Below are 26,277 nucleotides of genomic sequence, written 5' to 3'. Positions count from 1 at the left end.
ATAGGTTGCCTCTGGCATGCCCCCAGCTGGGGCACTGGCCCCTAACCCAGGCAGGAATAGAACCCGCAACCTTTCGGTTTGCAGGATGACACCCAACCCACTGAGCCTCACCAGTCAGGGCTCTCAGCAGTTCTTAATATTCTTAACTCTTCGTACAAACATAAAACACCCCATTTATATCATTTGAGGTTCAAACAATGAAATACTTAATAAAGAGAGAGAGTCAAAAAGGAAAAAAATCAATTAGATACGTGACTAAAAACAAAGCACATCCAAGCCAACTTTAGAGCATGCTTCTCAAGCTGCATCCTGTGGTTTGGGACGTTGTTCTAAGTGGGTGTCCGGCGCTCACTCCCAGCCAGACCGACGGCTCCTGCCGTGAGATTGAATGGATTAGTAAGTAAGGCATCCGGTGGCAGGGATGCTTTTTATAACTTATTTTTCAGGATTCCATGCTAGGTAAAGCCTTTGTATCCATTCTTTGCTGCCTTTGTAAATATTGTTTTATTAAAAATTACAATCTGAACATGTGTAGCCATAATGTTTTTCTTAAAGAATGTGCTTTCCTTTTTTTTCCCCAAGGAACACCAAAGGGCGGATGACGCCGGTGCTGCGGGAGGGCCGGTGCTGCGGGAGGGCCGGGAGGCCCCGGGGGCCCTGGAAAGGGAGGCCAAGGAGGCTTCGGAGGAGGATTTGGCAGTGGCATCCGGGGTCAAGGTTGGGGTCGGGGTCGAGGTTGGGGTCGCGGTCGAGGCAGTGGAGCTCATGGAGGCAAGACCAAGGATAAGGAATGGATCCCCGTAACCAAGTTGGGCTGCCTGGTCAAGGACATGAAAATCAAGTCCCTGGAGAAAATTGATCTCTTTTCTCTGCCCATCAAGGAATCTGAGATCATTGACTTTTTCTTGGGGGCGTCCCTCAAGAACGAGGTTTTGAATTATGCCCCTGCAAAAGCAGACACGTGCAGGCCAGAGGACCCGATTCAAGGCATTCGTCGCCATTGGGGACTACAATGGACACGTTGGTCTGGGTGTTAAGTGCTCAAAGGAAGTAGCCACTGCCATCCATGGGGCCATAATCTTGGCCAAGCTCTCCACTGTCCCTGTGCAGCGAGGCTACTGGGGGAACAAGATCGGCAAACCCCACACCGTCCCTTGTAAGGTGACCGGGCGCTGTGGCTCTGTGCTTGTGCGCCTAATCCCTGCACCCAGGGGCACCGGCATCTTCTCGGCCCCTGTGCCCCAAAAGCTGCTGCTGATGGCTGGTATTGATGACTGCTACACCTCAGCCAGGGGCTGCACTGCTACCCTGGGCAACTTTGCCAAGGCCGCCTTTGATGCCGTCTCCAAGACCTACAGCTACCTCACCCCTGACCTCTGGAAAGAGACTGTGTTCACCAAGTCTCCCTATGAGGAATTCACTGACCATCTGGTAAAGACCCACACCAGAGTTTCCGTGCAGAGGACCCAAGCTCCAGCTGTGGCCACCACATAATTTTTGTACAAGGAAAATAAAGTGAATTAAGCCTGTTAAAAAAAAAAAAAAAGAATGTGCTTCCCATTCAGAGTAATAATGGAGGAGTTTTGCTCTATTGAAATTAAAATACCCAGCACCCCCTAAAACTCCCCTCAACGGCAGATACAAACATGTCACAGACAATCTGCTGCTGCATCTACAGTGTGGTTTGGAGTGGCTTCCTGGGTCCTCCTTACCATAGGCTTTTGAATCCCAGCCCTTTCACACATTGCACATTGATATCCATTGTACATTTGGTTGCCTCTTGTCAAAATTTAAACTTTTGCTCTTAGCTGATAAGCATTTTGAGGTTCACATGGTTGGTTGTCTTTGTTTAACAGTATTTGTCCAGTTATCTGGAAATTTCAATGCATTTGCTCTTTTTATTTTACTAAAATAAGTGCAGTGGGAGAAATGAGAGTGCTCATGCCAAACGGCACAGCACTTCTAAACTCACCCTAATTGAAGTCATCATTAGATAGGCTGAAGCAGTGACTTTTAGCCCCAATTAGATGCTTAATGAATTCAGCTGGCTGTTAGCAATGAGGAAATCAACCGAATTAAAATTTAGAAGTAAGTTAAATGTTGGAAATGTGTTAAAAATTGTTTCTAAAAGCAAAATATTATTGAGTCTTATAAAGTTTTAGTTTTAAGGAAGTAACCTACACACAAATACATGAAGTTCTTCTCTTTGACTTTGAATATGTCACTTTTTAAATATACTTTAGGGACACATTACATAACAAAGATGGGAATTGCTTGTACAACTTACTCTTTAAAAGGGAGTGAGTCCAAGATGCTACAACCTAATTTGTATGCTTGATATAAGGCATCATTTGCATGACACATTATAAATAAATAGATGGTGTCCTTCCTATTTTCTCCCCATGCCAAGAGTTATATTCAATATATTTAGCAAATGATTTGCTAGTGCTATTTGTCCTATTGATTTGGAGAGAAGAAACTTCTGGGGAATGAAACTATGATATAACTTACAAACCTCCTTAAAGCCATAATATAATTACTACATTTAGTAAATGCTTAATAAATGCAGTAAAAGGATGCTAAGATAGCCTTGTGTTTGGATCTTTAGCTGATAAGCATATTTCAAATCAATTCTAGAATTTTTCATTTTTAACTTAGTCTTTGGAAATGTAACTGAGGGTATAAAATTCTTCCCTTTGCTTAATTTGGTCTGTTTAAGGTGTTGGTGAGGCTACAATGATTTCTTTTTTTCTGGAGTCTTAGACATTACTTCTGACCTACCTTCCAAGTCCCAGTTTCTTAGTTCTTCTTAAAACACAATATTGATACTGATAGCTGACTTCACCAACTCTAATCATGTTTCCAATTTACAGAAGGCTTCATCATAGGAAGATGGTGGCCATGACATTGACTAGATAATGTTTGGTTATCAAAAGTAATTTATCAAATGGGGATACTAACTGTAAATAGTTAATTTTATGTGACAACTTGACCGGGCCATGAGATGGCCCCAAGCTGGTCAAACGTCATTCTGGATGTTTCAGGAGGGAGTTTTTCAATGAATTTTAATGTTAAACTCATTGCCATCCCTAATGTGGTGGGCCTTTCCGATCTGCTCAAGGCCTGAATAGAGCAAAGGGGTATCTGACTTTTTTTCTGCCCAGCTGCCTTGAGCTGGGATGTCAGGTTTTTATTGCCTTTGGACTGGTACTAAAACCTTTCTTGCCTTTGGACTGGTCAGGTTTTTCTTGATTTTGGACTGGTACTAGAACCTTGCTAGGTCTCAAGCTTGCTGGCCTCCAGACTGAAACTACACCATCAGCTCCCCTGAGTTTCCAGCTTGCTGACTGCAGCTGTCACAACTTCTTAGGCTCCATAATTCAATTCCTTATAATAAATCTCTTTCTACATATTATACATCCTGCTAGTTCTGTTTCTCTGGAGAGTTCTAATGCACTATTAACAAATAGAAACATTTTATGCTCAGAAGCGATCCACAAATCTGAAACTTGAAAATGATGACGATCGTTTTATTTACATTAGAGACGTCAAAGTGTGTGGCCCATTCCTCCTGCTACTGCAGCCACTGACTGGCATGGCTACAACTTGTTTTGGGGCTACACATACACACACACACACACACACACACACACACATAACCCACAAGCCTTCTGCAGGTGGAGAAATTCCACGCTTTTCCTGCGATGTCACAGAGGACAATGTAATTAATGTGAGAACCCCAGAAGAGCAGCTGAACTCTCATCTTCAAATCGCAAAGCTACGTTTTCTGTCTTGATGAGCAGGTCTTCTGGGCTCCGTGCTGGAGCCACCGTAGGAGTGATCAGGAAATCCATCTTCTGGTGGGATCTTCCTACCCTTGTGATCCCTCAGGTGACAGTAGGACATTACTGCATTTCTATGTTTTACAGGAAAAGGCAGTTGGTACCCTGTGGGAGAGAGACACATGTAGACAAGTGGAGTTTTCCAGGAAGAAAGTTGAACACATCAAATTTTAAGATTCTAAGGATTAAGTTCACATTTTTGAAATGTATTGACCCTCCTATCTAGTCTTTCTAGCCATACAAGCTGTATGTTTTATATGACTGTTGTGAAAGAATATGTTATAAACTCACTAGCAGACATAACACTGTGTCCTTCTCCAGCTCTTTATGTCAGACTGATAAATACCTCTCATGACAAATGTTTGTTAAGCTCAATCTTGAGACATTAGTTTCATCTTGGATTCATCCCTTTCATGAACTGATTTCAAGAGTTATCAGTTTTATTGATTTTCTCCTTCTAAAGGACTTCTTCGTGTATCCTGTTATTCTACTTGACTCTGTAATGAGTAATGCTGGCTAAAGGCTCTAAACGTGTCTGGACGGTTAGGTCCTGAGGTTAAAACGGTGAGGCCAAAGACCATGCTTTGTCTGTGGGAGGTGGATAACAGGGGGCCCGACCGGTGAAGGGCTATATCCAGTCCCGCAGGCAGGTCCTCATTCTAGAAAACTTCAAGTGGGAAAACTAACAACTTCAGATTGTAGCATCTTGAATAATAACCAGCCATGATTCTGCTATTTCCTAAATTACCGCTAACTCAAAGTTTTCCTGAAATTCTACAAATAGAAATCTAGAAGTAAAATGAAATAAAACAGAGAAAGGAAGAAATTGTATTCAGACACAAAGGTTGCTAGTGACAGAAATCACGTGTGATGCCTGGTACAGCCCCTGGTACTGCACTAAGTGGGGCAGAAAAAGTGAAGACTCTCTAAAGTGTTTTTTTTGTGAGCAGTTTTATGTACGTCCTTGCCTCACTTTACAGTCATGTAGGCCTGACATTTGGTACTCACGATTTTATAGAAACCATTTCCAGAACTGATTTTTTTTATTGAACTAAACTAAAAACCTGAATCTTCAACAGGCATAGAAAAAAATAAGCCTGCTCTCAAAGAGCTGTTTGATGTAAATTAAAAAGTTATTCCTAAATCATAAAAAAGCCACTTTGGTTTTATATGATTGTAATGAAGTCCAAAGCTCTACCTAGCACCCAAATATAATGTATTCCTATATGAAACTGGCAATGTGTCAAGGATGCTATTTCATTTATCTGATTTTGCAAGCCAGGCATGGGCTGTGAGTGATTTTCTTCTACAATTTGCATGAAGATTGTGAAAAGAATGTAGCTCTGTGATTTGCCCTGTGTCAGAAAAAGCTCAAACAGAACCCGTTTTAATTATGACGGTGTGCACTGTCTTCCCTTCCATTTAATTCTTCAAATTTATTCAGACATAAATGGAAGTTGGAAATGTTCAAGATCTGTAAATTCTTCATTCCTTTTCTTTCGTGTCTTGTTTGTACTTCAGATATTCAAAAAACGAGTTTAATTGAAAGTGTGACACAGCTTTGTCACTAAACAATTCAAGTGTCAATCATATGGAGAAGTAATCTCAGACGAATAAACAGGCTAATATTTAAGCAGTTGATGACCTTGCACATTTCAGAATATGTGTTGCCATGAATCATTTTTAAGTGGTAAAAACTCATTATCTTCAATTAAACACAGATGATAAATATTCAACTGAGCGGAGGAGCTAGAGATGAGTCATGAAATAATTTCTTTTGTAATCTCAATGCTTTGAGAGAATTATCTAATGTGTTATTATTGATACTTTGTCTACTGAGAAGCACAAATTTAAATGAAACATAGTTTTTTATTTGAAATAATTATGTAATTCTTAAATAGCGAATGAAGTTTCAGTAGCATATGGGATGTGAAACAACTTTTTTATCCTATGGCAGCAATTTTCAACATTTTTCACCTCACAGCACACACAAATTAATTACTAAAATCCTGTGGCACACCAAAAATATATTTTCTGCTGATCCGACACAACATAGGTATGATCTGGTTTCATTCGCACTGGATGTCTATTATTGTGTTGGCTGTTGTCATTTCTTAATTTGACACAATCTAAGGAAAAAGAGGTCAGTGCACCTGACTAAATAGTCAGATATTACACATTTTAAAAATTCTTTCAGCACAGTGGTTGAAAACCACTGTCCTATAGATATATCATGGATTTCATTTTCTAGTGGTTTAGGTTTAAATCGTATTACTTAGTACTTTATGGTAATCTTATTTCCCTTCACAGCCAAACCGCATCGCCAAATATTAAAATTAAGCAGAGAACTTTTAGTTCACAGTGTTGATCCAAATAAGTCCAAGGCAAGAGGTAAAGGTGTTTTCTGCTTCAGCGTGCTTTCCAGAAACAAACATGGTTCCAGAAATTCCGTCTGTGTCCATAACCCCTGTGGTGGTGTGTTTGTGTTGTGCGTGTGTATGTGTGTGATGAATTCAGCATCTTTCTTCTGGCAACCTTATCATGTGTCAGGCAGAGGAGCTGGATGTAGGCAGCATGTTCGGTCTTCAAAGGATCCGATGCCCAGTGGAAGAAAAAGATAATTCATCTAGCATCTAGAATACTGACCCACAATGTCTTAGCTGTAATTCTTAAAGTTGATTTATTTTTCTTGTTTATAGTTTTTGCTTAGGCCACTGGCTTTTGATGCTATGGTGCTGCTGTAGACTCAACTGCAGTTTATATATTATCCACTCTAGGCAGCGCATTACCTTTCTAAAGCATGAAATGGATTAGTTCCAAAACACACTTGGCCTTATAGTTTTCAGATAAGTGGTGTAGATCTGAACAGCATGGTGAGTGACTCACACAGAGTCACAGAGCAGAGAAGTGGGCCGCTTCACCCAGATGGAGTGGAGGAGGGCTGGGGAGGAAGAGGAAGTGACGCTTGCAATGCCTCACAAAGATCAGTATGAATTAGATCTGGAAGATGAGTGGGAGGGGAAGAGAGTCATTCCAGACAGATAATCCTTCATGTGCTATGGTGGTGAGGTAGCGAGAGGGAGAGATACATTGATCAATATTCTGATTATCCATCCCAATGTTTAGTGACCTTAAACGATGTTCATTCACCTCACTCATGAATGTGTGAAGTGGTCAAGATGGTTGGGGATAGCTCATCTCCTCCTCACGTGGCTTCAGCTGGAGCAGTTCAGCTGGGGCTGCGAGATCTGCTTCTAAGAGGTTTCACTCATGTAACTGAGGAACAGGTACTGGCTGCTGACCGGGAGTTCAGTAAGTAGAGGCTATCAGCTAGGCAGGGCCCTTGCTTCCTCTCACACAGATCTATCCATGGGGCTGTCTGGGTTTCCTCACCGCATGGCAGGCGGGCTTAAGAGCAAGTATTTCCAAGAGCCAGGACATGGGAGCTGCAATTCTCTTAACGCTCAGGTTCAGAAACTGGTAGAGCATCACTTCTACCATAGTCTCTGGGCAAATAGTTACACAGGAGGAGGGACAGAGATCTCAGCTCTCCATGGGAGGAATGTTGCAAAGTCACGGCTATCTTTAAAATGTCGCATTCGATCAATGGAGCTTTAAAACAGGAAGGTGACATAGGATTAGTGGAGTTGGGGTAGGGGGTTGGGAGAAGGATATTCTGTCACTCTAGATTCAGCTTTACCACAAGAAGGTGTATTCCTAACAGAATGAAAAAGCACAATAAAATTAATTGGGCTCCATGTTACTTTCCACTCTTATGGTTAACTTCTTCACCGATTCCATCCCTCCACACAAGAAGGGTTCGGATGGAGTGGGGGAGGAATTGTTTAATTAAGTTTGGGAAAACACCTACAATTTGAATTCATTACATTTCTGCGAGATAATCATTTAATCTCAGAAGACCGCTATAAGTAAGGTATTCGTGAGACACGGTTCACTCTAGGGAATGCACTCCCTCCAAAGAGCTGACTGTGCACATTTCTCCCAAAGTCTGCGCTCAGTGACCCCACCCTGATAGCTTCAGTTTAGCTAGGGTGGGGGTATTTACACCCCAGAGATCAGCGCACATTAGGAAGATTTTCTCTCCAGTGAGTGAGCTTACCAGCACACCACTGATGTATCCACATCAGCCTAACTGCGGCCAGGGGGCTACTGGGGGGCAGCACAAAACAGTGCTGCCTTTGGAAACATTTTGGTCCAGGTTTCTGAATGACTTACTAGAAAAAGAAAATTGAATGCCTGAAAGATTATAATAATTCGTTCCATAGTTAAATGAACAACACTGACGAGGATAAATTAAGTAAAATAGAAAAAGTGGAGAGGCAGGGTTACAGTCATAATAGAGTCAAAACCCATCTGGGTTGCAGAGTCTGATGTCTGAGGAAGTGGGGGTGCTTGGGTGGGAGCTGCCATAGGAGGGAGGTGGTGGGTCTCCCTCAGATTTTGGGCGTGGACAACACCTGCTCACTGCCAGGTCCAGGTGCCCTGCCTGGAACTACAACTTCTTTAGAAAGAGAGCCCGACTTTCTTCCTTCTTTCAAATTTCCTTAGAGCATGTCCCTCTCTCAGTTGCATCTTTCCCCTGGTGTCCTTGGTCTCTTCCCTCCTTTCTCAGAAGGAGGCAAGAGAAAACTTAACACTGTGTTTCCGTGAAAAGAACAAGATTGCATTAGGAACACTATTCACTTCCAGCTAAAAAGAACAGTTCATAAGCTCTAAGCCAGCAACGGCAATGTCAAAACAGATTTCCAGGAGCTGGGAGCCTCAGCAGCCAGAGTGCTCTCTGAGCGATTTGGGAGGAAGTTACACAATTCTGCATCAGCAGAGAATCTGGCTGTGTTTTGGGGGGTCTGGAGGCAGAAGCATTACTGTAAATAAAGATAAGGGTTTCACTTAGGTGAAAAGCAATTACATTAGTATGTTTCAAGCTTCTGCTCTCAAGGGGCCTCAATTCTGTTCATTACTGATTACAGCAGTATTATCAGTTGTGCCAGGAAATCTTGGGTTTTCGGTGAAGCTCTCTGCAAAGCCATATTAAATGACACGTTTCTTCAGAAACAGCTCTGCTGCAAACAAGGCCACATTGGAAAGCATGTCCCTCTGAGATGACTCATATTCTGTATCTTAAACTTAAAAGTTGCAGATTCTAGCGGTTATCCAGAAAATGTGTATAAAACATTATTACCTCCTCCTCTTTCTCCCTAATTCCCAAACATAAGAGGAAAAGCCCTGATGGCAAAATCCAAGGTGAGGCTTATTAGGTGGAACATTCTTATGTTTAGGTTTTGCTGCAGGAGAAACCAGAGGAAGATATCAGGGGAAGCAGAAAAGAGAATCGAAGAGACTGATTTGGGGAGAGATGCTGGTGGTGGGTGAGTGGTTGTTAGAAATAAGGCCACTTTAGGAATGTAGCATTAGCCCCCAGGGATTACAGGACATTTGCTGCTTCCGGTCCACGTCCTCTTTCTCTGAGTCATTGGTGACAAGCCTGGATGTTCTCCTTAGCAGGAGACTTGAGAGGTAGGGGTGAAAAGAGAGGTGAAGACCCCACCTCCTCTTCCTCTGTGAGATCTGGGGCTCAGGGGCAAGTCAGTCAGGCTCATGGAAAGAAGGTGACTTTGTGATTGTTTTCCCCAGAAAAAGGCCATAAGTTAGAAAGGAAACAGGTTAGTTATTGCAGTCTAAACTCTGTCTGATTCACAGTGACTTAGGACAGAGAAGGGCCTCTGGCCCTGCAGTCTTTCTGCCTTGGATTAGCCACTGCCTGTCATCTAGGCTCTTGCTCAGGTCATGAGATTCACCCAAGTCTGTTCATTTCTAAAGTTTGATTTATAGCTGTGTTGTGGGACAACATAAACATCATTCTCCATTTTCAAGAGAACATAATTAAAATGTCTTTTCTGTCTGCATTCTGTGTACTGATGGGGACCAGTGTGGAGTGGGGGTGGGGTTGGCTGTGGCCAAAAATAAAGAATTGTGATAGAAAATCTGTATGGAATGCTAATGACTAAGGAGCAACATGTAAAGGAGAAGGAAGCAGTAAGGCATCTGGGGGGTTGTTATCTTTGCAGTGTTCTCCAGAAATATCCGGGAGTTCAAAAGTATAAGGTGTTTTCTCTAGTGTGCCAACTCCAAAATTAGAACTTAGAAGTGGGAAGGAAGGTGGGAAGGGAGGGAGGGGAGAAGGAAAAAAGGGGGGAAGGAAAGAAGAGGGAAAGAGGAAATCCAGCTTCCTGGTTTGTTTGTTTCCAGCTCTTGGATGGAAACTATCAGTCTTCACCCAACATCTGCAAAAAAAATCCCAGTCGAAATTAGGAACCACAGCTCCCCTAAGTATAATCCTATCTCCATCTAAAAAAAAGAAATAGTAGTGTAGTATTTCTTGGCTTCCTACCACGGTCAACACACAATTGTATGTGCGAGCCGTGCCACAGGCCTAGCACCACAGAGCAGGATCCACAGTTCTGAGGGGCGAGCCAGGTCTGCCCATGGGAAGGCTTTCTTTGGTAGATCTTTTATGTACAGATTTTTTTTAATAGCCAGAGCATTAGCCATCAGGCAGCTATTTATTTAACCACCTTTATTGAACCAACATTTATTTTGTGTCAGCATTATTAATTTAAGGAAAAACAATTTTGAGTGGTTGACCCTCAAGGAGGAAAAAGACAGATAGAAAATGAGATCTGAGATGAGGCAGAATTCTATGTACCGTACTAAAACATTTAGAATTTAGATATAATCTTTCTTTTCACCTTCACATCTACCTTCGCTTCTACGAGTACTTTCTGATGTCCCGTTAATACTCCACCAAGGTAATATGGGTCACAGGTGGATTCTCTGAAGAGGGGGAGATGGAAACAGAAGTCTGAGGAGAAAGGTAACCAAGGGAGACAGTCACCGTTTGTGTGAGATATTAAGGAGAGGTTCAGTGGGGAAAGGAGCAGGTAGAGTCTTATATAGGGTGTTGGATTCTGAAATAGACATATTGATCCTCGACGGACTACTGCTTTTGGTAAATACAAACATTGAATTGTCTCACCCTCCCTCAGAAAGCTCTCAGTCGGAGAGCAAGTGAGTTGAAGCCCAGGGACAGTGACGATGAACATGGCTTAGAGATATAGCCAGTGACTTGTGTCCAAAACCACACAGTGCTGTCAACATCGGCATGGGTTTAAGGGACAAAGAGTTTTGTTAAATGGTTAGGCAGGATGATTGCAATTAAACCAAAATCTGGCTATTAATTAGTAAGCCCATGGTATAACTCCAGTTGTTTTTAATTCCCCATGTATTAGAAATAATCTGATATAATTCTAAATGTAAGCCCTAACTATGAAGAATGATTTTTGAATAATCCAGTGGCTCGCATTATTTTCATAAGCAAAGACAATCAGCATTTCAAGGTTCAATCCCTCTAGTAGCTGTCAAATATCTTAAGTGTTTACTGTTTTACTACTGTGTGCCCAGGAATGGATTTGTTTCCCCTCAAATATTGGCATGTTCCTTCAACCTAAGGAATCATGTTTTCCACATGTTTTGGAAATGTCTTAGCTCAATGAACTCTTAATTTTTTAAAAAAATTATTGTACTTTTGTCATTGTCATTTAAACTTCTCGTAACCGCCTTTCCATGGCAATCACCAACACTGTTGTCTATGTCCATGAGCCCATCTCCCTTTTTGCCTAATCCCTCCACCCCCAACCTCCGCCAATGGCTGGCACCCTGCTCTCTATCTATGAGTCTGTCTCTATTTTGCTTGTTAGTTCAGTAGACTCCACATATGAGTGAAATCATATGGTATTTGTCTTTCTCTGATTGCCTCATTCCCCTTAGCATAATGTTCCCCAGGTCCATTCACATTGTTGCAGAGTAAAATTTTCCTTTTTTACAGCCCAGTAATATTCCATTGTGTAAACATCACATAGTTGTTTTATCCACTCATCTACTCATAGACACTTGGGCTGATTCCATATTTTGGCGATTGTAAATAATGCTGCAATGAACATGGGGGTGCTTATGTTCTTTCAGATTAGTATTGTGGGATTCTTTGGATATATACTCAGAATTGGGATTTGGGGTCAAAAAGCAGATCCATTTTTAGTTTTTTGAGGTATCTCCATAATGCTTTCCACAGTGGCTGCACTAATCTGCATTCCCACCAACAGTGCAAAAGGGTTCCCCTTTCTCCACATCTACACCAGAGCTTGTTCTTTGTTGGTTTATTGATGTTAGCCATTCTGACAGGCATGAAGTGATATCTCATTGTAGTTTTAATTTGCATTTCTCTGCTGATTAGTGTGATGTTGAGCATATTTTCATATGTCTATTGGCCATCTGTATGTCCTCTTTGAAGAAGTGTCTATTCAGGTCTTTTGCACATTTTTTAAATGGGTTGTTTGGTTTTTTGGTGTTGAATTTTGTAAGTTCTTTATACATTTTGAATATCAAACCCTTATCAGATACATTGGCAAATATGTTCTCCAGTTTCATGGATTGTATTTTTTATTTTGTTGATGGTGTTCTTCAACAAAACCTTTTTATTTTGTAGTCTCATTTATTTATTTTTTCTTTTGTTTCCCTTGCCTGGGGAAATTTATCAGATAAAATATTGCTATGGGCAATGTCCAAGATTTTACTGCCTATGTTTTCTTCTAGGATTTTTATGGTTTCAGATTTAACTTTTAAATCTTTAATCCATTTTGAATTTATTCTTGGGTGTGATGTATGAAAGTGGGCTTGTTTCATTTTTCTGTACATATTTTTCAATTTTCTAGCACTATTTATTGAACTATCTTTAGCCCATTGTATGTGCTTGCTTCCTCTGTTGAATATTAATTGACTATAAAGGTGTGGGTTTATTTCTAGACTCTCTATTTTGTTCCATTGATCCATGTGTCTGTTTTTATGCCAGTACCACTCTGTTTTGATTACTATGGCTTTATAGTATAGTTTGACATTAGGTAGCATGAATCTTCCAACTTTGTTTTTCTTTCTCAAGATCACATTTACTATGTGGGGCCTTTTGCAGTACCATATATATTTTTTAAGTATCTGATATAGTTCTGTGAAATATATCATTGTAATATTAATAGGAATTGTACTGAATCTATTGATTGCTTTGGGTAGTATGGGCATTTTAATAATGTTAATTATTCCTATCAATGAACATGTCATATGCTTCCACTTATTTGTATCTTCTTCAATTTCTTTCTTCTGTGTCTTGTAATTTAACAAGTACAGGCTTTTTTGCAACCTTAGTAGGATTTATGCCTAGGTATTTTATTCTTTTGAAAACAATCGTAAATGGGATTGTTTTCTTAATTTTCCTTTCTGTTAGCTCATAACTGGCATATAAATATGCAACTGATTTCTGGATATTAATTTTGTATCCTGCTACTTCACTGAATTAATTTATCAGTTCTACTAGCTTCTTGGTGGAATCTTTGGGGTTCTCTATGTGCAGTATCATGTCAACTGCAAGTAAAGACAGTTTTACCATGTCTTTTCCAATTTGGATGCCTTTTATTTCTTCTTCTTGTCTGATTGCTGTGGCTATGACTTCCAGTATTATTTTGAATAAGAGAGGTGAAAACAAACATCCCTGTCTTGTTCAGCCTTAAGAGGAATGCTTATAGTTTTTGCCTGTTGAGTATGATGCTGGAAGTGGATTTGTCATATGTGGATTTTATTATGTTTAGGTATGTTCCCTTTATTCCCACTTTACTATGACTTTTTATCATAAATGGATGCTAGATTTTATCAAGGGTATTGGCTTATAATTTCTTTTTTTTCTTTTTGTAGTGTCTTTCTCTGGTTTTAGAATTAGGATAAATCTGGCCTTGTAAAATGAGCTTGGAGGCTTTCTCTTCTTTTGAATTTTCTGAAATCGTTTGAGAAGGAGAGGTGTTAGTTCTTCCCCCAAATATTTAGTAAAATATACCTGTGAAGCCATCCAGTCCAGGGCTTTTGTTTCTTGGGAGTTTTTTTTTATTACTGCCTCAACTTCATTAAGTGTAATTTGTCTACTCAGATTCTCTGATTCTTTCTGATTTAGTTTTAGAAGATTATATCATTCTAGAAATTTATTAGTTTCATCCAGGTTGTCCAATTTGTTGGCATATAGTAGTTTGTAATGGTTTTTTTTTAACAATCCTTTGAATTTCTTTCGTGTCAGCTGTTGTTTCTCCTCTTTTGTTTGTGATGTTATTTATTTGGTTTCTGTCTGTCTTTTTTTCTTGATGAGTCTGGTTAAAGGTTCGTCAGTCTTGCTTATCTTTTCAAAGAACCAGCTCTTGAATTCATTGATCTTTTGTATCATTTTTTAAAGACTCTATTTCATTTATTTCTGCTCTGGCCTTCATTATTTATTTCCTTCTACTCACTTTAGACGTTTTTGTTCTTTTTCAAGTTTCTTTAAGTGTGAAGTTAGGCTACTTATTTGAGCTTTTTCTTGTTTTTTCGAGATAGGCCTATAATGCTTGAATTTCCCTATTAGGATTGTTTTCCCTGTGTCTCAGTGATTTGGAGTTATTGTGTCCTCATTTTCATTTGTTTCAAGCTATCTTTTTATTGCTTCCTTGAGCTTGTTATTGACCCATTCATTGTTTAATAACATATTATTTAGCTTCCATGTCTCTCTGTGTATTTTTCAGGGTTCTTCTTGTGATCAATTTCAGTTTCATAGCATTGTGGTTGGAGAAGATGCTTGATATGATTTCAATCTTCTTAAATTAATTGAGACTTGTTTGGTGTCCTAACACGTGGTCTATCCATGTGCACTTGAAAAGTATGTATATTCTGTTATTTTAGAGTGAAATGCCCCAAAGATACCAATTAAATCCGAGATATCAAATCAAGATACCAACTGATCTAGTGGATTGTTTAAAGCTGCTGTCTCTTTGTTGTTATTCTGGAAGATCTAACAATTGAAGTCAATGGGGGGTTATAATCTCCTACTATGACTGTTTTTCTGTAGATCTCTTCTTTTATGTCCATCAAGATTTGCTTTACAGTCCTGGCTGGTGTTGCTCAGTGGGTTGAGCACTGGCTTGTCAACCAAAATCTCACTGGTTCCATTCCCAGTCACCTGATCAACATTTCTCTCCCCATCTTTCTCCTTCCTTCCTCTTCTCTGTAAAAAAATACATAAAAATTGTTTAAGAAAAGATTTGCTTTATATATTTAGGTTGGGTTAGGTTTGCATATGTACCCTTGTATTGGGTACATAAATGTTTACTAGGATTATATCCTCTTGTTGGATTGTTTCCTTTATCATTATGTAGTGTCCTTTATTTTCCATTACTATAGCCTTGGTTTTAAAGTCTATTTTATCAGATATAAATATTGTTACCTTAGCTTTTTTCCCATTTTCATTTGCATGAAATATCTGTTACCATCCTTTCACTTTTAGTCTGTGTGTATCTTTCGATCTGAAGTGGGTGTTTTGGAGACAGCATATATATGAATCTTATTTTCTTACTCATTTAGCTCCCTTATGTCTTTTGGTTGTAGCATTTAAGCCATTTATATTTAAGTTGATTATTGATAGACACATATTATTGCCATCTTATTTTTAACCTGTATTCCTCTTTTTTCTTATTTTTCTTAAAGCAAGTCCTTTAACATTTATTGCAGTACTGGTTTGGTATTAACAAACTGTTTTTGCTTTTTTTTTGTCTGGGACGCTCTTTATTTATCCTTCAATTTTAAATGATAACCTTGCTGGGTAAAATAGCTTTGGTTGTAGGTCTTTGCTTTTTGTCACCTTGCATAATGCATGCCACTCCCTTTTGGCCAGAAATGTTCCTGTCAAAAATCAGATGACAGTCTAATTGGAGCTCCCTTGTAGGTAACTACCAGCTTTTCTCTTGTGGCTTTTAGGATTCCCTCCTTGTCTTTAAGCCTTGCGATTTTAATTATGATGTATCTTGGTGTAGGCCTTTTTGGGTCCAACGTTTTGGAAACTCTGTGCTTCCTGGACTTGTGTATCTTTCTTTTACCAGAGTAGGGGATTTTCGGTCATTGTTTGTTCAGATAGGTTCTTGACCCCATGCTCACTCTCTTGTCCTTCTGGTATTCTCATAATGCAGGTGTTGTTATGCTTCCTATTGTCCCAAATGATGCTGAAGCTCCCTCATTCTTTTTAATTCTTTTTCTTTTCTCTTTTCACTGCTCTGCTTGAGAACTTTTTTCTACCTCATTTTCTAAGCTACCAATTCAATCCTCTGCTTCATCTAATCTACAGTTTATTCCTTCCAGCATATTACTTATTTCATATATTGCATTCTTTATTTTGACTGGTCCTTTTTTATTGTTTCTATGTCTTTTTTTCATGTTGTGGAGTATGCTTCTAATTATTACTCTAAACTCCATATTGATAAATTACTTACCTCCTTTTAATTTAGTTCTTTTGGAGGATTTTCTTGTTCTTCCATTTGGGGCCTGTTTTTTTTGTTTTCCCCTTTTGGCTGCCTCTTTGTGTTTGTTTCTATATATTAGGTAAATCTGCAAAGGCTATGTTGTAGGCCTAAGTCAATCCCTGCATGTGCCTGGCCCTGGGCCACTTGTTTGAAGGTATTAGCCATTCACATCTGTGGCTCCCTCTGTTAGTCCTTAGTGTGTGCGGAAAGAACCAGGCTGTGCACTAAGTCCAGCTTTACTAGAACTGGGCCCAGGGCAGGGTCAGCTAAAGTCTCAGACCTCCCAGAGATTCACCTGAGTTGTTAAATTTAATCACTCAGATATCCTCCAGTTGTACTTCTCCGCAGTGGGGGCTTAAGTACTGTAGGGTGGGGCAAAGTAATTCCTGTGGGTGGGGCTATTGCTTCCTCTCAGGCTGATGGCACTTGGAGAGGAGTGATGGGCCTGAGAAAGATGGCTTCTACAGTATGGGAATGATTCAGCACAAGGATCCTGGTTCTGTTCTTTCAGTTCTCTCCCTAGAGCAAGTAGCCCCATACTCTCCTCATGTGTCTCTAGTCTACTCTGCTCGCCCTCCACTGGAGCCCAGGGTAAGTGTCTACAAATGGAATTCTATGTATTGCCCCTTTATGAGGCTCCAGCGTCTCCAGCCATCTCTCTCTGGCAGACAGACACCCTGCTGATTTTCACAGCTGGATGTTATCTGGGTTCCTTTCCCAGTTCTGGCGCTATAGGCTTGGAGCCCTGCTTGGGGTTTAGACCCCACACTTCTCAAGGGTAACCTCCAGGCCACTGAAATATCCTTCTGGTGGGATCCCAAGAGCCCTCTTGTGCCTCCTCTGCACCCTCTACCAGTCATTTTGTGGACAAGTGGTTTCTTCTATCTGTCTTGGTTACAAGGCTCTTCTCCAGCTAGTCTTCAGTTGGTTATTCAGGATGATTTCTCTGAATAACAATTGAGTTGTAATTCCAGTTTGTACATCTTCCACTTACTCCTCCACCATCTTGGAATCCTAATTATCTCTTTGAATATTACCTCTCATTTTTCCCATTTACTTCTTTAGGAACTTCAACATACACATGTGTGTGTATTTGTACACACACGAACACATTCTCTTAATTTTTTCATTACATTTTCTTAATTTTTTAACTTCTCTTTCATATTTTATCTGTATATTAGGCTCATATTTTCATTCCAGTTCACTGACTCTCTTGAATTCTATTACAGTAATCAGCATTTGAGGATTGTTTTGATTTTTAATTACAAAATTTCTATTTTTTTATTTTTCAAACAGCCTATTCTTTTTTCTATACTGCTTGGTCCTTTCATATAATTTTTATGTTTTCCTTTGTCTCTCTGAACATTTTAGGACACTTATTTTAAAGTCCCTCTCATGTAATTTTATTCTTCAGGTTTCAGGATACTAATTCTCTTATCATGGTAGTTTGTTTATTTTCATGCTTTATACGTTTTTATTAAACATGTCTTCTCCTGTTCCAGTTAATGATCTCCTCTGGAGGTGTACAGTTGTGGAGGTGTGCCCACAAAATGTTTGAGTTTGTCTCTGCCCAGGGCCTATGGAGACCCTCTGGCCTGGACCACACTTTAATTTTGTACCAGAAGAGAAAGATTAATTCCGACCATTTATCCATGAGTGTTGGTGCTATAAAAGTCAGGTGTTAGCAGACTGGTTAAATTGGTAACCTTACTTTTCAAGACATATATTGTGTAATATCTCGCTGTTAATCTTTTTAAAGCAGGGCTTTGATTTGATACAGAATGTCCAAGTTCTTTTTGGTTGGCAAACAGAAATCTGCTATTGTAGAATTCAGTTCACATGTGGATCAGCCCTGCAGGACTGTCAACACAGAGAGCTCAGTTTAATGCCACTAACAAGCTAGAGATACATGCCTCTGCTTGGGTGAGTGTTGAGGACTGCTCTGCCTGGTTTCAGGAATTGTAACCCTACCCCACCACCCCCCAGGGCTAAGGCTGTGAGTGACTTCTGTCGAGCCACAGGAGACAAAGCTTGTCTCTGATAGCAAGTGCTGCCTCAGTTTCCTCTCCCTGCCCCCAAAGCTTGGTCGGAAGTCAATGACGGGTAAGACCCCTCACAACAGGGAGCAACCTAAGCCAGACTCCATCACTTGGGAGGCCTCCATGGAAGGACTTGTGGGGCTGTGACAAAGAGCAAGCAATAGACCCATGCCTGCAGGCTATGTGACATAGTCCGAGTCCCCATGTCCTCTGGGAGAAGCATGTCCTGGCTCTAATCCCCTTAAGCCTGAATACCTGCTGGGGAGAGGTGCAGCTCCTGGCTTTGCTAGAGCGAGTCTGGGGAAAAATTTGGCATCACAAAGAATTCCTAAAAATCTGTGAAATCTGCTCTGCTAAGAGTGCTTTCATTCATATGATAAGGGTCCGAGCAGGAAGTGAGTATGTCTCCCAAAGTTTCTGCAAAACTCCCTTCCTGACAGACACTGACTCAGATTAAGCCCTCAGATTTCTCTGAAATGTTATCTACTATTTGATCCTTGCTGCCCTGTATTCCTGTGTATTACGAACCAATAAAAGCCACTGGAGGAGGGGGCTCGAGGCCTTTTTCTTCTGAGAAACTGGCCACTGCTCACAGCCCTTTCCTCTTGAGGGATCAGCCACCTCTCTTCCCCAAGCAGGTCATGTCATGTCATTGTTTACTTTCATCCGTGGTGGACGAGGGGACTTATGGGAAAAGTCGCCCCTGCAGGTAAGCATTATATTTTAGGCCTAAATTCTTTGTTTCTGTCTCAGCTGTGAAGCCACTTACTTCTCTGGCTTTTAGTTTCTTCTTCATTTCTGGTAGCTAGAAATTTCCTTCTCTTAGTTTTGACCTTAGTACTATATTTAATTAGGCAGGGGATTATATTTTATTCATAATTATTACATGTTTGAACATTATTTTAGCCTCCCAAATTGTTTGAAATGTCCTCTGATGATATAATTTTTTGATTACTGAAACATTCAAAATAACCTTGATGACAGTTTTATTCTTTACACACCTTTACTTAAGAAGTCATTCCACAATGTCAGTGCATCAGTTTAGTGCCTACATCCCCTCAGACACTCCCCTCAAAATTGTTTCTTACATGATTTTATATAAAACACTATTCTTATTTTAAAGAACTTTCAAAACCATTATTGTTTTGAGTCTGACAAGGGAAATTAGATGGTTTTAAAATGTTTCACCTGGATGGACATGAAAAGGGGGCAGCCTCCGGAGAGAGAAAACAGGGCGGATGGAAATGGGCTGACGTCAACGTCTGCAGGATGAGAAGAGGAGGGACCCCAGGAGGCCTGTAGGGGGCGTTCCACCAGGTTGGGGGAGAGCCGTCAGAGCGTGGCCACGTGTCATGTAAGGGACAGGCTCTGTGGACGCTGTGGCCAATGAGGCCAAACGCTGAGAGGTGGAAGAGGAAATACTAATTTTTTTTCAACTTGGAAGCTTTTGCAGACTTTGGAAGAGTAATCATTGCATAGTATTGGGGTCTTTTCAGATGTAACTTATCAATCACTGTATGAAAAGTCAGACTATATCTAGTGAGCATTATGTAGCTCTTAAAATAAGCCTGCTTTTAAAGAGAAAGGGAGAGATGGTTATTGGCAATAGTATAATGTGGATTTTGTTTGGGGTGGTTGGGCAGGGTGTTGATGGAATGGAAAAATTTAAGACTTGAAGGCAAGGGAAAAGTTGAGAAGGAAAGGCTGAAGATACAGAGAAAGAAAGGATTACTGATGAAGTGACTGCCCACAGGAGGCATTATTCCTGAAGCAGAGAAAAATGCTCAATCAATATTTGAATGGATAAAATGAAGGTAGAAAAGGTAGAAGTCTACATTAGCTATTTTAAAATCCCAACCCATATTTAAAACCCCAGAAATACTGAAAATTTAACATACATGTACACATTGCCACATCTTTGCTTTAAAAAACTTACTATCTGATATAATTTTATCAGCACAAGACAATGATTTTATAATCATGTTTGCAATCCATAATTGAAGAAGGGGGAAAGTCAAGGGCAAACGTGTAAGGCATCAATTTTCAAATGGTGTGCCCTGGCATTCTGGTGTTTTAAAACAAGAATTTTTAAAACATGCAATATCTGACTATTTATTCAGGAGCACTGACCTCTTTTCTTTTAGACTGTCAAAAAAAAAATGACATAAGCCAACACAACAATATCCATCCAGTATGAATGAATCAACATTATGCCTATTTTTTGTCAAGCTGGCAAAGGTATATTTTTTAGTGTGCCACAGAATTTTAGTAATTAGTTTATATGTGTCATGAAATGAAAAAGGTTCATTATTGCTAGTGTAAGGCATTTAAGTTAGCCTGTTCTTTAAGTAGCCATCCAGAAACCTTGTCCATTGACACCCACTTTCTTCCCACTGGCCCAAACTGAGCTCTAGGACTATTCTACCAACAAAGGAAGCTGGGAGTTGTAGTTCCTAGACAGGCACATTGGCCACCAGAGTGAAACTGCATTCTATTATTAAGAAAGGGAAGAATAGCTATTGAATGAGCAATAACAGTGTCTAGAACAACATATATTTAATTCGGGCTGAGTCATACCCCTGAGCCAAGAACATCAGCTAGAGTGAATCAAATTGTAAATCTGAATACTAAAACAGTTCTTTTAAGGACAAAATTAATATATTGGCATTTTATTCATGAACATAGAAATTATTCTTTATTTTTTTCTGTTGTTTAATATGAAAAACTTAGCACAATTCCAGTTTTTAAAGGTAGGCTTTAGTATGCTTCAATTTGGCCAATTTTAAATGAATTCTGTTTTAGTAACATTTCATAAAAATAAATATAAATCAAAACAAAACCTGTAGGGTATACTGGGATTCAATATTTCTTTACAAAACAGCAATGCACCAGTAACAACAGAGCAATAAAGAAAAATTAGAGAAGTATATCACAAGGGAAGAAATCATGGAAACCATTAGAGGCTCAAAGAGCAGAAAGGTGCCAAGAGAAGATGGATGGCTCCACAAATTTTTATCAGTTTGCAAAAAATTACAATGATCCACCAGGTAGTGAAACCATTAGTAAAATTAATGATGTACACCAATTATGCCCCATGAGAAATGAGATGATCATTTCCCTCTTACTGAATCCAGAGAAAGCAGTAGGAACATAGACACATTCTTCCAGTGAGAACTCTGATTGGTGATTATAAAATACCCTCCTGAATGGAGTACTGAGTCTGATTAAGGTTTTACACCGTGAAAGAAAACTTTCTTGGTATTGCAGCTTTAGAAAACACCAGAGTCACTGTGACTGCAGATATTCTCTGGGCTTTTAGTAAAAGCAGTTGACAGAGTGATAAATTGCTTCTTTCAGATTTGCATGGGTAGTTTTAGGGGGAGAAATTGAGCAGTGGCGCCAAGATGATAGAGATAATACTAACAAATTTATAAGGTATAATAAAAAACCCTTGTGGTAAAGAGGAGAGTGTATTTTACCAGGTGGAAGTCCAGGCATGATTGCCTCTTTCTATGTTTATAGAGAAATTATCCCAAACAAAACACTGATTAGCAGATCCCATGTGGGATTGAGGGTATCAACAGTGAAGTGCGGGCGAAGGTGAAGTTGCCACAGCCTATTGCTGCAGAACAGAGGATGCACTTCTGCCTTTTCAGGCCAAATTGTTCTCCTACTCTGTTTCCTATGCATGGAACCGGGTCCTCTCAACATGTGACTGCCTGACTAGAAATGTGAGTAGAAGTGACATGTCACTCTTTCTGTGAGGAAGCAGTTTTACCTTTGTGAAAGCTGCACAGTTCGTCTTTTGCTATGGTGAGTGTGGAGTGGGGATGGGGTGCCTCTCCCAGCTTGCACCTGGCTGACCACAGTGAGCAAAGGACCCCTGCAAACCCACCTCATACAAGCGGAGGCAGTTTATTTTTTTCCTGCAGCATAACCTCCTAGCTATAGGACTGTTCACAATCTGTAATCTTTTTATGTGTTTAGTCTTTGTTCTCTGCTCTTGAAATGTAACCTCTATGTAGACAAGGGGCTTATCTCTCTTGTTCACTGATATATAGATATATATTTATTTATTTATTTATATATATTTTATATATTTATATATATTTATATATAAATAGAATACTTACTGAACACTTGCTATTTTCCAGATAATATGTAGAACCTAACATATTATCTGGAAAATAGCAAGTGTTCAGTGTCCCTAGTGTTCTATTCCCTAGAACCTAACATATTATCTGGAAAATAGCAAGTGTTCAGTAAGTATTCAATTACTATACATAGTTTTTAAATAAGAAATAAGGATCCTAAAGCCAATGAACTAACATTTCTTAACAGCCTTTCCTAGGTACATCCCTACCCCCACATTTCTCACACTTAGCTGCTCTGTGACCTTGGTGAAGTCACTTCACCTTTTGTACCTGAAGCCTAAGCTCATTTATAAAAATGGGAATAATCATAAAACCATCTCATAAGATTGTTGTGAATATTAAATGGGTGATAGAAGTAAAACAATGAAGCATATTAATGAAGATTTCCTACTAAAAAGTGATACAGAATGGACATCTGGGACAAAGTATCTAAATGACAAACTATATTTTCCATCTTTCCTTATAACTACATATAGTTATGGTGTCATGTTCTGGCTAATGAGATGAAAGTTGAAATATCGAGTGGGGCATTTGGGAAGATGCCTTCCAAAGCAGGAGGCAAGTTCTTTTCTTCCTCTTGCCAAGACCATAGATGCAATGGGTGCAGGCCTAGCTGCTGTCTCGGGCTGTGGGTGCCAGTGGAGCCTGGAAGCCAGGCCTGGGAGAGCAGAAAACAGGACTTTAGGTCCCTGATGACTCTGTGGAGCTGCTAATGTTCTAGGCCCAGCCGACTGGCCCTGGAAAGTCTGTCTTCAAACTTCATTTCCATATGAAAATAACACTTTATGGCTCTTGGTTATGCCTCTGGGGTGCTTGTAACTAGCAAATTAAATGTCTAACTGATATGATCCCATTATATAGCGATAGACTATTTAATTTACTTTTTCCAGTTGAGCATCTGTTGCAGGTGTGTTATATATGTATACCTTCATGGTGAAAAATTCTATAGCAACACCTCTTTTCACTTTTATGCTAAGTTCTCTGATGAATGACATAGCAATTATATCGGATGGCAATGAGTCGGATAAACCCAGACAACTACTTGTTATACATCCTTGTTGCATTCATTCATTCAACAAAGTTTTACTGAGAAATTGTTAACTACTAGGTTCTGTCTATTCACTGGGGATTAAAACCTAAATCTTTGCTTCTATTCTTAAGAATGGCAGTACCTGAAGACAAAGGCAGAAGTACAGCTAGCTAATAGCTGTCTGGTGTCACTATTGTAATGAAGGGACTATAACAGGACAGTTATGTAATACACAGAAGTAAAGAATTTGCCTGAAGGGTTATAGATTGCAGCATATTATAAAGGGGATAACATATAAGCATCCCACCAATGGTTGAGGAGTGAGTGTCATGCACACAGAGTGAAGGGAGAGGACAGAGTGTTCAGAGAACTGTATGGAGTTCAGTGGGGCTAGAACATGACATGTACATTTTCAAGGGTTGAGATCAGAGATGTAAGTACCAGATGAGGCCTATGAAGGTTAAGGAAAAGGATTTTGTTCTGGCCAATATAGAGCCCTGAAAGATGATACAGAGGGCAGGGGAGAAGTGACTTGATTCAATTTGCATTTTAGAAAGGTCGATTTAATTGTAATGTAGAGGAAAGATTAGAGGTGGATTATATGAGCAGTCAGGAGGCCAGTTTGGAAATAGTTGCAAGACTCTAAGAAACTGAAGGAGACAGGGCCCCAGGAAGGAAGTAGAAGTAGGAGTGGGGAGGAGGACAGGATGAAGAAGAGCTCTGTAAAATGTGGCATTTGCAGGGCGAGGTCGAAGATTTGATGTGTGGGAGAAATAGCTGGAACACTCTCTGGATCCTTTGCTTGGATAAATGGTGCTATTTACCAAGACAGAGAAAGCAAGAAGTGTTCAAATTTATGGTGTTGGGGTAGGATGTGGAATTCAGTGTCTTGCCTCAAAAGGGGAACTGCAGCAAAAATAATACATTAGCACTTCTTCCTTCCCTCCCTCCCTATTGATTTAGTGTCCTTTATGTTTTTATTTAGTAAGCCATGGACAACTCAGGCAAAGTCCAAGGATAGGTTAATATCCACTGCAGGAAAAAATCGGAAATATTCATGAGCTGTTATTTACAAGTCAAACAAACAAGGTAATTGTTAGCAGAAGAAATTATAAATTTACTTTATGCCATTAGTTTTAATTATCATTTTGAAACATGCTAACAATTTATTCAGTTAAATTGTGTTTGTGTTCTGTTAATCTGTAATTTTTCCCCTGGGGGGAAAAAAAGTTCAGCCTACATTTTCTATTGGAACTCCATAAGAAAGCTTAGAGAACAGCTTAAACAAATTAAAAATTGAAATTAAGCCTAAGCAGTAGATTAAGGGATTTATTATTTGCAGTTTAATGGTTTGATTATTAGTCAGAATTCGGTATTTAGTAATGTCCTGGACTGCTTAATTCGAGGGACTTAATTATTTTTAAGTAAATAAGCTTTCATGAACAGTTACCAGTGGCTTTGCCTTCTGGGTGCTGTTTCTAGAGCCGTCAGTGGGCGGGGCTCTCTTAGTGATGTAAATGTGATTGATAGGCTCTCTAGCCTGAAATAATAGTGCTCTTCTAAATTTGTGGGTAGGGAATTAGCAAATTGATTTAACCCTTGAAATCACTCCTGGGAGAAGTGCATTTAAGAATTTCAAATCTTTTACTTGGAAAATGTTTGAAATTAATGTTATCGAAAACTCTCTGTTGTGTTTAGAAGCTTTTGATGAGGTTGAAAGGCAACAAATAAAAAGAAATTGAAAAAATAAGGAGCCCTAGGAGAAAACTCTGCGTAGCCAGTGCCTTGGCTGGGATAGTAACTGGAAGAGGCTTGGTTTTGGCCTTTGCGATTTACTTGTAAGCCCTTCAGGCCCCAGCTATTCTGGCCCTGTGGCTGTTTTGTGAGCTGTATCTGAATATGAAGAGCAAGTTAAACAGCTAAAGTGTGGAGAACCGTCAAGAGCCTAAGCCCTACAGTGGACAGGATGGAATTTCTGGGGGGTTCAATGGTTTGGTCTGAACAGGGACAACATGTGAAAGTGGTGAAGTACAATAAAAGCGTCCGAAAACAGTAGACTGGTTTGATTCTTTCATTCACCTCCCTGAAGCATTGGGAGATAAAACAGCCTCCCAATAAAGATTAAAAGACCAAAACTTGAGCACTGAATGGAAAAGGTTTGATCGCCCAGGAGGTAGTCCAATCCAACACAAAATCTAGGCAGATGAAAATGTGAATGGGAAGGGGGAAAATGAGTAAGACTTTTAAAGTTGAAAGATCACCAATGACCTGTCAGGGTTGGTTTCTCCAGGAAACAGACTCTGAGGTAGACTTGTCTTTGGGTGGGTTACTGGGCAGAGCTCTCAGGAATGACACATGCAAAGCACAGGCCCAACAGGACTGGCCGTGGGGAGAAGGTGAACTGTGATGCACTTCACTGTGAACAGTGTGGAAGCTGAGATGGTCCTCAGAGGTGTCCCAAATTTAGACCAGCTGGCTGTCTTTCTCTGTCCTTGAGTAGGAATTACCTCAGGGGAAGGTGCCTACCTAAGGAAGAGGAAATTGTCTTCTGGGCAGGGACTCAGCTGTGAGCCACTAGCAGGCAAACCTCTGGGTGGCTGGAGAGATCAGTGCCTTTGGTCCAGAAGGAAGAGATCTAGGCTACACACTCTGTATCAGATTCACGTTAGAAAAACTAAGGTTCTGTGTGTGACTGGTTGTGCACTGTTAGTTGGACGTGAACATCGGGTGTTTAGCTAAGGAGAGGAGCCTTTGGCCCCATCTGTGGAATGCTCACCT

General features: G+C 39.9%; 1 pseudogene; it reads left to right on the top strand.

Annotated features, from left to right (window-relative positions):
* Positions 1-290: 290 nt before the first annotated feature.
* On the top strand, positions 291-1,549 carry LOC119054079 (40S ribosomal protein S2-like; annotated as a pseudogene).
* Positions 1,550-26,277: the final 24,728 nt, after the last annotated feature.

Source organism: Artibeus jamaicensis, unplaced genomic scaffold (genome assembly GCF_021234435.1).
Source record: "Artibeus jamaicensis isolate MK-2021 breed Jamaican fruit bat unplaced genomic scaffold, CSHL_Jam_final contig_585, whole genome shotgun sequence".
NCBI lineage: Eukaryota > Metazoa > Chordata > Mammalia > Chiroptera > Phyllostomidae > Artibeus > Artibeus jamaicensis.
The sequence above is the reverse complement of the archived record's forward strand: the minus strand, read 5'-3'. Positions and strand labels throughout refer to the sequence as shown.